Source organism: Gossypium hirsutum, chromosome A06, assembly GCF_007990345.1.
Source record: "Gossypium hirsutum isolate 1008001.06 chromosome A06, Gossypium_hirsutum_v2.1, whole genome shotgun sequence".
NCBI lineage: Eukaryota > Viridiplantae > Streptophyta > Magnoliopsida > Malvales > Malvaceae > Gossypium > Gossypium hirsutum.
Window position 1 is genome coordinate 108,055,212 of NC_053429.1, and position 11,881 is coordinate 108,067,092.

Genomic DNA, 11,881 nt, shown 5'->3' on the forward strand with positions numbered 1-11,881 from the left:
TCCCAATTGATTTCTTAGGAAGTTATCATGAGTTTCTTTATTTCTTTTGGTTATAATATGTCTTGGATGTTTCTATTTTCAAAGATGAACTGATTTTCTAAATACCGAGGGAAGATGAACCATATGATAGATTTTATCTTTTGATTTTTATTTTACGCAATAAATATTTAGTTTCAATTATGTGTGTTTAATTATTGGTTTAACATTTTTAGATTATTGATCCATTTTCGATGTGCTTAAATCGGTAATTGAATAGACCCTGTTTAAGAGTAGATCTTGCATAGTTGAGTGGAGTTGCATGAAATCCTAGAAATAGGACAGTATAAATCTATCGGATTAGAGTCAAATCTAATAGAGGAATCCATAATACGAGTTAATTCAATAATAGGGGTTTTAATTAGAAAGAAATTTCAAGTAATCAACCTAGAGTTAGTTGCTCTTATGTTTAAAAGAGATATTTGCGTAATTTAGATTGATAGTGATAGATGAAATCTAGGTGAATTCTTTCCTGGGTATTGTTTCGCTTGTTGGTTATTACACGATTATTTTCTTGATTTGTTCTTTGTCGTGTTCATTACTTAATTAAATTAGTTAATTTTAGTTTTAATCAATTACTCAAATTATTCGGTTAAATAATTGAAAGACGATAATTACTAGTACTTTTAATCTTCATGGGAATGATATTTTTGCTCGCTGTAACCATACTATTAATTAGTAGGTGCTCTTGCCTTAGTCAACTTCTTAGTTAGTTTCGTGACACATCACCGAGCCTCTAGTAGCTTGATCAATACTACATAACAACCAATTCAAACTCTCTAATCATCATAAGGATGATACTTTACTTTCATGTAGAAACCATTCAAGTAACTATTCATAACATCAACCCAGAACAAAACATATTTGACGGCTAACTGACATTTTTAACTTTCTTTCCTTTCTTTAAACCCATGCATATAGAAAGATTAGGAAACTTACCAACTTAATAAATCATCAGTTATTTATGCACAATCATTAGCTTATTTCCTCGATACAGACTGCGCTTTCATCTTTCTTCCTTGCAACCCCAACTACTGAAGATGGTGAAGAAAGAGTAAAGAAAGAAAACGGCAATCTCGGAGGGTAACATCTCTCCCTTATGTAGTACCCCCTTATTTCCTTCATCGACTCCGTTTCAACAGCCAAGTGTACAACTTCTTAATCATCATGTCTCCCACTAACTTATTTCTAGTTCATAACCAACCGGACTATGGTTGGAATCTAACTTTTCCTCAACCAGCTCTCTACTTGTTCTTATTTGCAAAAGGAACACGATAAATTAGAGAACCTTTCAATTTAGTATGTCAAACTCTTTTGCTACCTAAGACCTTACAAATCCGGGTGTGACAAAATAATTTTTAAAAGCTACCCATATTTGTTTAACTTAAAATAACGAAAATAATTCTAAAATTAACCAAAATTAACTTGTTTGATATATTTTTAGTAAATTATTATTTATTATTTTCTACCCGCATTGTGAATTCTAATTCAATCATTTTTGACATGATGATTTTTTTGGCCTTCCAACTTTACAAAAAAAATCATTTTAGTTTTCATTTAATTTTTCGCCTCTTTTAACTCTTAAACTTACGTTTTTTTTGTCAAATCACTCAAAAATGGATCGAAAAGTTAACATATGTTAACTTTACTTACTTGGCATACACATAGATGCTACGTTAACAATTAATTTTTAAATTTCAAAATTTCAAAAAAAATATAAAATTTATTTTAAAAACTTTAAATTATTAAAATGTATAAAATTAAAATATTTATTTTAATTTTAAAAAAATAATTAATTGCTAACATGACATGCACATTGACTACCACGTAGATACCACATTATAAAGTTAGTCCTTAAACTTGTGTTTTTGTCAAATCATCCTAAAATAAATGAAAATAATTAATATTTATTAACTTTGTTGACATGACATACGCGTGGAGTACATATCAACATTTAATTAATTTTTTTTAAAAAAAAGTTAAGAATTATAATTTGTTTTTATAAGTTTAATGATTTTTAATTTTTAAAAATAAATTTTTAAATTTTTAGATTTTGGTACATGTGGAAAACATGAACACTACTCGCACTAAAGAAATGACAAATACGATTCAATTGAAATTTGGTACATTTCCTTTTTTTCACCTAAACTTTGTTTCTTTATATAGTATGCATATATGATATAATATCCCCCCACGTAGTAGAATCATAAGCAACAACAATGTTGGACTGGTCCTTCAGTTGTGAGAAGACGACAATGGCAGCTTCAACCATCAAGATTAGCAGATATTGTAAGAAAACAAAGACGGAACAAACAAAGTTTGATCAATTAAGAGTGAAATTTGGGTAACGTGGGCAACGCCTTGTGAGGAAAACCATGCATCCGTCTTTAGGGCTGATTGTCGGAGTGTACATAATTTCATCGCAGCCGTCGGTTCGGTGCCTCTTGAAATCCAGTAACGTGACGAACATGGCGATGAACAGAACCAGATGGTTCAGGGCGTATCTTTGGCCCACACACTTGTGTGGACCGGCCCCAAAAGCCAGGTAGTTCTTTCTGAATATCACGTCTTCCTGCCTCTCCTCAGAGAACCGCTCCGGATCGAAACGGTCGGCTTCCCTGAACCCTTGGAAGGACGACTCGTAAACCGATGGAAACACTATCGATCCTTTGGGAATTGTGTACCACTCGGTCAACGAGAAATCCTCCACTGCAATGTGCGGCACTACTGTCGCAGGTGGCCGATATCATACCACCTCAAGCGCCACTGCTTGTGTGTACTTCATTTCCCTTAATTGCTCTGCGGTCATTAGAGCATCCGATTCCGGCGACCATATCCTCGAAACTTCCTCCCGAACTTCTCGGAGAACATCAGGATGAGAATCGAGGAGTGTCACCGCCCAGAGGAGCGACGACGTGGAGGCATCTTGCGCGGCAAAGAGGAAATCAAATAGGTAGTTTCCAATTTCTTCGTCGGTGGAGTACGGCAGCGGTGTTTTGGACTCCGCGGTTACTCGAACCATTTCCTGCATCCAAAAATCGATTAAACAAGAAGGGTCTTCTCCTTGGAGCATTTTCTTTTTACTTTCAGCAGCGCAATGAGTAAGCGTTTTGAGCATCCGCTCAATACCCAGCTTGGCCTCTCGGAAAGCAAAACCAGGGAGATCAAAGGGTAGCTTCATTAAACCCGTATTGAAAAGATCATAATCTACTTTGAATCTCTACCGAGCTTCACTTGATAGATACGTGCCGACGAAAACCGTTTAAGAAGTCTCGAGATTCAAGTCGCGATCTAAAAGACGGAGCGGAATCGGCACCGCGGGCGAAACAGTCGACCAAAGTCGCTCCCATGATTTTAAATGCTCAAGAATAATGAGCTGCTGCAACTGGGTGTAGGTTGACAATGCTTTAGGAGTAAAGTTAGGAGCAATATGACGGCGGAGATCTTTGTGAACTTGTCCGAACATATAGATCATGTTACGTTGGCCGAAAAGTTTTTTACCAAATGGGTGTACGATAAGTGAGAAAGCATCAGGTTTGACGTTGGCAAAGATAAGGTGAGAAAGTTCAGTATTTCGGATAAAGACAATGAAGCGTCCGAAAACGTAATTAACAGAAAATCCAACGGAAGCAGACAGCTGAGCTCGAAGTTGCCAGAACTTGGTGGGATTTGTGATCAAAGGAATTACGTTGCCGAGGAAAGGAAAAAGGATGTTGGGACCAGGGACATTTCGCTTCCTTCGCAAATACCAAATCTGTTCTAGCAAAAGAATAAGAAGTAAAAGGGTGACCAAAAGTGGAACTAAAAGAGAAAGAAAGCATGAAAAGGGATTCATTCTTCGTTTTTCCAGAAAAGAGAATGATTTGGGGATGGGAGGAAATGGACGAAAAAGTAGGCGTTTAAACAGAAGGTAAGAAGTATAGGTAAAACTCTGAAGGGGAGGAAACGAAATGTTTAATTTTCTTTTCTTCTTAAAATAAAACGAAATAAAGAAGATTCGGGTGAAAAGCATTTGGCACAAAATATTTTTTTTAAATTAAAAATAAAGACAAATATATTAATTTTATTAATGTGGCGTAACGTGAAATTATTAATTCAATAATTAAAAAAGATAAAATTTTATATAAATGATTAAAATTATATTTTTATAAAATTAAACTGCTTAAATAAATCTTTATGCCAAAATATGTAGAAGAGTAATTGTCCGGTTTGATGGAGGGGGCTGCTTACCACAGCTAGTGTCGCCTCTATTTACATAAATGGAAATTAGAGGCTATTGAAGTTCAATTATATTTAACTAGATGTTTATTATTATAAATTTGCCTTTATTTCTATTTAATTATCATAAATGTGTCGTCGATTCGGTGCCTCTTGAAATCCAGTAATGTGACGAACATGGCGATCAATAGAACCAGATGGTTCAGGGCGTACCTTTGGCCCACACACTAGTGTGGACCGGCCTCGAAAGCTAGGTAGTTCCTTTTGAATATCACGTCTTTCTGTCTCTCCTCAGAGAACCGCTCCGGTTCGAAACGCTCGGCTTCCTTAAACCCTTGGAAGGACGACTCGTAAATCGATGGGAACACTATCGATCCTTTGTGAATTGTGTACCACTCGGCAAAGGGATGGGAATCAAGAAGTGTCACCACCCGCATTGTGAATTCTAATTCAATAATTTTTTTTTTCATAATAGACTTTTTCAACCTTCGATTAAAAAATTTTTACTTTAGTCTCATTTAATTAATCAATAATTTTTTTGTTTGTTAAATCAAACCAATGAAAAAATTAACGTCTATTAACTTTGTTGACTAGTATAGAAGTAGATGCCACGTTAATAATTAATTTTTAAATTTAAAAAATCAAAAAAATTATAAATATTATTTTTAAAATTTTAAATTATTACAGAATATAAATTATAATAAATATTTTTAATTTTAAAAAAATCAATTGCAAACATGATATGCACATGAACTGCCACATGGATGCCACATCAATAAAGTTAACCATTCAACTTGCATTTTTTATCAAATCATCCCAAAATGATGAAAAATTTATCATTTGTTAACTTTGCTGACATGAAACTGTAACGAATTGCAACGTGTTTATGAATTATCGTCTCCACAGGGACTGTATAAGCTTAACCAAATATTTGTAAAATTATTGTAACAACCCATTTTTATTGAAATCGGAACACTGGTTTCGGGACCATAAATCCGAGTCGGAAAGAAAATTTATTTTAATATTATTGCATGATCCGCATTGTGATAGGAATGTCATATGAAAATTTTGATAAGAAAATTTTATTGATTATGTGCTTAATTGTGGAAATGACCAAATTGCATAGAATGCAAAAGTTGAATTCTAGTAGCTAGAAGGATTAAATAGCTATGAAATTCAAAATTTGAGGTCCTTATATGATAATTAGACCATTAAAGAAAAGTCAGTAGATATTTTTGGTGATTCATCCATGGAAAAATTAGAAAAGACTAAGGACTAAATTGGAAATGAGAAAAATTAAAAGATGATAACTAATTAAATAGAAATATCATCTTATTTTATATTATCTTATTCCCAAAAAATATATGGAACCCTAGGAAAGAGAAAACAAGCTTTCTTGGCTTAATTGGGTAAGTATTTTTGTCCCAATTTTAGTAATTTTTATATTTTTGAGACCGAGATAGTTTGATCTATCTATTTTGAGGGTTAATTTGTAAAGATATCAAAGTATAGAAATATTTCCATGGATGAACATGCTAAAATTTTGAAATTTATGATAGAAAATGAAAGGTTGTTGATAGATAAACAACTTTTACAAAGTGAATTTGGATGAAATTATGATTTAAGGACTAAATTGCAAAGATGTAAAAGTTTTGGAAAAATTCTAAATTTTGTGAAATACATGTGTTGTATATGAAATTATTGGTTAGGCTTGGAATAAGGATTAAATTTCATTTTCTGAGCCTAGGGAAGAAATTGGAATTTAAGGAAAGTTTAGGGGCAAAATAGTAATTTTACCTAGGGTGTAAATTGAATTCAATTGAGTATGAAATGGATTAAATTGATGATTAAATTCATTTATATAGATTCGGGCAACTCAAATTCGAAGCTAGATCGAGGAAAAGAAAAAGTTTCAGATTAGTAGATTTTTATACAAACAAGTATCGAGGTAAGTTCGTGTAACTAAATTGTATGTTTATATTTTTGAATGAATGTTGTATATGAGAATTATGTAGTTGTCATGCATATGAAATTGAATACATATCCGATAATGTCTGATAAATGATAAGTTACATTTGAATAAATGAAATTCGATGGATATATGTGATTTCTCGTATTGAATGTGGTCCTGCATATGTTGCGGATAGAATATAACTCAGATGAAAAATCATGTTATAGCCCTCTCGAGCATCCTATTATATAGTTCTTGCGAGCATCCTGATGGTAGTGATTTTGCATGTGTTCCACATTACCACAGCTCTTTGTGAGCGTCCTGTTACATGATTTGATCGGTTGTGATCTAGCATATAATGCAGAAACAAACGCAACTCTACGTGAGCATCCTGATATAAGCTCTTATGGGCTTCCTGATATGGCTCGCTTGAACTCTCTGTTACCTTATCTGGTGCTCCCTGATAATAACTTTTCGGAGTTACCTGTTAAGCTTTATGAGCTCCCTGAATAAAACTATTATGAGTTTCCTATTTAGCCCGGATAAGTATCCTGTTACATGGCTTATCTGAGCATCTTGATATGTGGCTAGAGAGTGTGCTCTCTGATTAAGTGCTCTAATGGGTACCCCTGAATATGAATTGTCGGATTACTGATTTGTACACCTTGTGTGTACTACCTAAGTATCAATCGAAATTTCAATAATTCAATGGATAAATTCCCGAAATGAGAAATTATGAATTACATGAATTATATCTCGAATGCTCCTGAAATACTTGAAATTTTGTAACATGATGAGCTCATTTATGCTTACTTGATGTATATGTGAATTATGTGACTAACATACTTCATTGAGTGTATATGATTATGCAAATTTTCCAATTTGTTGGGATTCATGTTATTGTATGCTTATTTGAATGAATATAATTGGTAAGTTTAATTCTTATTATACGAACTTACTAAAATTAATTGCTTACTAGGTTTTATTTTTCCTCTGTTTTATAATGCTGAGAAGCTCAAAAGGGTTGGAAGTTGGTCGGAGTATCATCACACTACACTTCAGTCCATTTTGGTGTAAATAGCAAACTTTTTATGGTATAATGGCATGTATAAGCTAGTTAGGCAAAAATGATGAAATATTTTGGTTGTAACTAGCCATTGGAATGACTAGTGTAAAGTATATTTTGATGTAATTATATATGTCCTAGTCATGCTTGATGGATGAATGGTTTTAAATTAGTATATTTGATAACATAAATCTATAGTAATAATTTTTTCATTGGTAAGTTTAATCACATAAACAAAAGAATTAATAAGTCATGCAAAACACTTGTTTTTGGTTGATTATTATGTCTTGAATTGGTTGATATAAGTATGTAAGTGTTGATGTAGGTTGTTGGCAAATTTGGATGAGAAATAAAGCTAGGAAATGACTTTATTTTGTCTACATGGGTAGACACACAGGCGTGTGTCATGACCGTGTATGACACACGGCCTGGCACATGGGCATCTGGTTTGGCCGTGTGTCCCCTGCATCTTAAAATTAAAAAATAGAATTCTCAGAATTTGGCGTACGGGAAGAGACACGGGCGTGTGTCCCAACCGTGTGTGATACACGGCCTATAACACGAGTGTGTGTCTTGGCCGTGTGGCACAAGCTAGAGAGTTACACAGGGTCAGACACAGCATGCAGCACAGGTGTGTCCTATGGTCACACGGGCGTGTCCCTTGACCACAAGGGCGTTTGTGCCTTACATTTAGGAAAAAAATTTAAAATTTCTCAAAAAAATTTCTAAGTTCCCGATTTAGTCCCGACTTGTTTTAAATATTTAAATTGGGCCTCGAGATTCCATTCAAGGGATAATATGATTAGTTTCATATATGAACAGTATATGACATGAATTACATGAAATTATTCTGTAAACTCTGACCCTGTACTGGCGATGGATATGGGTTAGGGGTGTTACATTTATTAGTATTAGAGCTATGGTTTAGTCGATTCTCGGACTAACGTAGCGAGTATGAGTTTAGCTATACATGTCCTTATATAAATTATTATAGTGTGATATCTCCTAAAAATTTTTAAATGTATTTTTCATATAGTAATGTCATCCAACCAAGCTAGAACTGAATCCGCTGAAGCTGAGAGCAATGCTCCAGCTTTAGTTCAAAGAGCTGCATCTAGTAATAGAAGGCCCGAATCTAAGGGTAGAGGTGAGGAGGTAGAAAAAGCCTTTTTCCAAATGAAGAATGAGTGGTTTACAGAATTTATAAGAATAAATCTACTGTACAACAACCTCCCCCACCTGCTCCTCAACAAGTTCTAGAGATGCTACAGGGTGCTGAACATTTTAGAATTGGTAAGCCTCCAGTGGATAAAGTTCGTAGGTATAGGGCAGAGAAATTTAGGGTTACTTCCAGCAATGATCTAGAGAGAGCAAGCTTCGGTTTAAAGAGCTGAATCTAGTAGTAGAAGGCCCGAATCTGAGGGTCGAGGTGAGGAGGCAAAAGAAGCCTTTTTCCAAATGATGAATGAGTGGTTTATAGAATTTATAAAAACAAATCTGCTATACAAAAACCTCCCCCACTTGCTCCTCAACCGGTTCCAGAGATGCCATAGGGTGCTAAACATGTTAGAATCGATAAGCCTCCAGTGGATAAAATTCGTAAGTATGAGGCAGAGGAATTTAGTGCTACTGCCGACGATAATCCAGAGAAGGTTGAGTTTTGGTTGGAAAATACCATTCGGGTTTTAGATGAATTATCATGTACACCGGCTGAATGTTTGAAATATGCAGTATCTTTACTAAAAGACACATCCTACCATTGGTGGAATACCATAACTTCTGTCGTACCGAGGGAAAATGTTACTTGGGAATTCTTTTAGACAGAATTCAAAAAGAAGTACATTAGTTAAAGATTTCTTGATCAAAAAAAGAAATAATTTTTAGAGCATAAACAAGGAAACATGACTGTATCTGAATACGAGTAGGAATTTGTTCAGTTAAGTAAGTATGCCAAAGAATAGGTTTCGATTGAGGCTGACACATACAAACATTTTAAAAAAGGCTTAAATGAAGATATCAACCTGTTGATTGGAATCCTTGAATCCGATCGAGCACATAAAGGTGAGGAATTAAGCAAAGAGAAGAGACAAGCAGAAAAATATGCCTAAATTTCTGGTAAAAGATTAATGGGTAAATCACAATCATCTACTTCAAAGAAATCAAAGAAGTACCATGATCGTTCTACCACCTTTACGGGATATTCTAGAAAAGAGCGAGGCTCTCAATGCTCTAACCCGAGATTCTCTTCTCCATTTGTAACCAGTGTTGGAAGTTTCAATAATCCCAAATCGAAATGTAAATATTGTAACAAATTTCATTTTGAGGAATGTTGTTTGAGAAGTGGAGCTTGTTACCGATATGGTTCTCTTGATCATTTCCTTAAAGATTTCTCGGAAAGAATTAAAAAAGATACTGATAAAACTTCAAAGATGAGCAATCCCGCCTCGAGTGGTAGACCACCCCGTCACCCTCCAATGTCAGTAGTAGTCGAGGTACTACAAGGGATACAACAGTTAAATCTGAGGCACGAGTACCGGAAAAGACATATGCTATTCGTGCTAGAGAGGATGCTTCTGCACCAGATGTCATTACCGGTACATTTTCTCTTCTTGATACTGATATTACTGCTTTTACATACATATGTAAAAATTTAGTGTCTATTAAAAATTTACCTGTTGAATTCACTGAATTTGTGGTTAAAGTATCAAACCCCCTGGGCCAGTATGTTATGGTAGATAAAATTTGTAAAATTTTCCCATCGATGGTAAAGGGTTATTGCCTTTTGGCTGATCTAATGTCGTTGGCATTTGATGAATTTCATGTGATTTTGGGAATGGACTGGCTAACCCAACATGATGTAGTGGTGAATTGTAAATAGAACTATATTGTGTTGGAATGTTAGAATGGTGAGCTACTCCATGTTGAATCTGATAAACTGAATAGGTTATCTAATGTGATTTCAGCAACATCAGCACAAAAATATGTCAGAAAGGGATATGATACTTATCTTGCATATGTGTTAGATACTAACTTATCTGAGTCGAAGATTCAATCAGTGCCAGTTGTTTGTGAATTTCCTGATGTATTTCTAGAGGAATTACCTAGTTTACCACTGGTTAGAGAAGTAAAGTTCTCTATAGATCTTGTTTCGGGGACAAGACCAATATCCATAGCACCCTATAGAATGGCTCCTACTGAATTAAAAGAGTTGAAAACATAGTTGCAATGATTGATTGACAGAAGCTTTGCTCGACCCAGTTTTTACCTTAGCATGCACCGGTTCTATTTGTAAAGAAGAAAGATGGATCATTGAGACTATGTATTAATTACAGACAATTGAACAAAGTTACAATTAAGGACAATTATCCATTTCCTTGAATTAATGATCTATTTGACTAGTTGAAAGGTGCCACTGTATTTTCAAAGATTGATATTCGTTCTGGCTATTATCAGCTACGGGTGAAAGAATCAGATGTTCCAAAGATAGCTTTTAGAATTAGGTACAGGCACTATGAGTTTCTTGTAATGCTGTTTGGTTTGACAAATGCACGTGCAGTATTTATGGATCTGATGAACAGAATCTTCAGACTGTATTTAGACAGGTTTGTGGTGGTATTTATTGATGATATTTTGGTATATTCCTAAAATGAAAATGAGCATGCTGAACATTTGTGAATAGTGTTGCAAACCCTACATGAGAAGCAATTATATGCCAAATTTAGTAAATATGAATTTTGGCTCTGGGAAGTTGGTTTCTTCGGACATATAGTATCTGCAGAAGGTATTTGAGTGGATCCGAATAAAATTTCAGCCATTGTTAATTGGAAGCCACCAAAGAACATATCTGAAGTTAGAGGTTTTCTGGGATCGGTTGGATACTATTAGATATTTGTTAAAGGATTTTCAATGATAGCTTCTCCGATGACTCATTTGTTGCAGAAAGGTGTGAAATTCGAGTGGTCTGATAAATGTTAGTAGAGTTTTGACAGATTGAAAGCCTTATTGACAGAAGCACCTGTGTTAGTTCAACCTAAATTAGGTAAGGAATTTGTAATTCACAGTGATGCTTCGTTAAATGGTTTAGGTTGTGTATTAATGCAAGAAGGTAAAGTAATAGCCTATGCTTCAATAAAGCTAAAATCACATGAAAAGAACTACCCGATACATAATCTTGAATTGGAAGCCATTGTGTTTGCACTAAAAATTTGGCGGCATTATTTGTTTGGTGAAAAATGTTACATCTTCATTGATCATGAAAGTTTGAAGTATTTGACGTCACAGAAAGATTTGAACTTGAAAGTTTGAAGTATTTGATGTCACAGAAAGATTTGAACTTGAGACAATGTAGGTGGCTTGAATTATTGAAAGATTATGATCTGGTTATTGATTACCACCTAAGAAAAACCAATATGGTTGCTGATGCTCTAAGCAGAAAGTCTTTATTTGCCTTGTGAGCAATGAATACTCGGTTGTCATTATTAGATGATGGTTCAATCATAGCTGAGTTAAAAGTTAGACTAACATTTTTGTAGTAGATTTCTAAAGCTTAGAAAAATGATGATGTACTACGAGCTAAACGAGTACAGTGCGAATAAATTCTGATTCAGAAA

General features: G+C 34.4%; 1 pseudogene; it reads right to left on the bottom strand.

Annotated features, from left to right (window-relative positions):
- Positions 1-2,248: 2,248 nt before the first annotated feature.
- On the bottom strand, positions 2,249-4,106 carry LOC107959343 (cytochrome P450 710A1-like; annotated as a pseudogene).
- Between the last annotated feature and the right edge of the window lie 7,775 nt (positions 4,107-11,881).